Source organism: Phaethon lepturus, unplaced genomic scaffold (genome assembly GCF_000687285.1).
Source record: "Phaethon lepturus isolate BGI_N335 unplaced genomic scaffold, ASM68728v1 scaffold16089, whole genome shotgun sequence".
Taxonomy (NCBI): domain Eukaryota; kingdom Metazoa; phylum Chordata; class Aves; order Phaethontiformes; family Phaethontidae; genus Phaethon; species Phaethon lepturus.
The window spans coordinates 47567-48128 of NW_010561370.1; positions in this window are offsets into that span (position 1 = coordinate 47567).

The following is a 562-nucleotide window of genomic DNA, read 5'->3' on the forward strand; positions in this document are numbered from 1 at the left end:
GACAAAAGCTGTGAAAAAAGCTTTTAAGAACAAATGTCAACACACATCATCTGCATGTGACTTTTTTTAACATGTATTTTGTTCTCATTTATAAGAGCTTAGGGGCTTACGCCCACTGCAAAGAGGTAGGCTCTGCAGAACATGCTGACCAAGTGCAAGAGGCTGCCCCAGGGTTACAAATGGAAGCCAGTATGCCACTTTTTAGATGTTCAGAACTCCGGAAAACAAGATAATGGGGATGTTTCCTGTCAAAAAATAACCAATATGCAAGCAAATTATCAGTCTACTAAATTTATTTTCTTAAGTGTACTAATAACCCTGTACGCACTCATTTCCAGTAAAAAGTGGAAAGCAGCTCTCCCCCACTTTTGTTAAATAATACCTTGCTTTGAATTTACATGTTTGCTGCTGCCCTGTAAACCAGCACCCTACAATACCTTACCTCCACACTGCTCGCTCACGTAGACATGCTCCTACACCCCGTGCAATTAACTGTGTGCAAGCCCTAATTAAACTTCCGATACGATTCCACGGGCCCGAGGTACCGGCCCCTCTCCAGAGC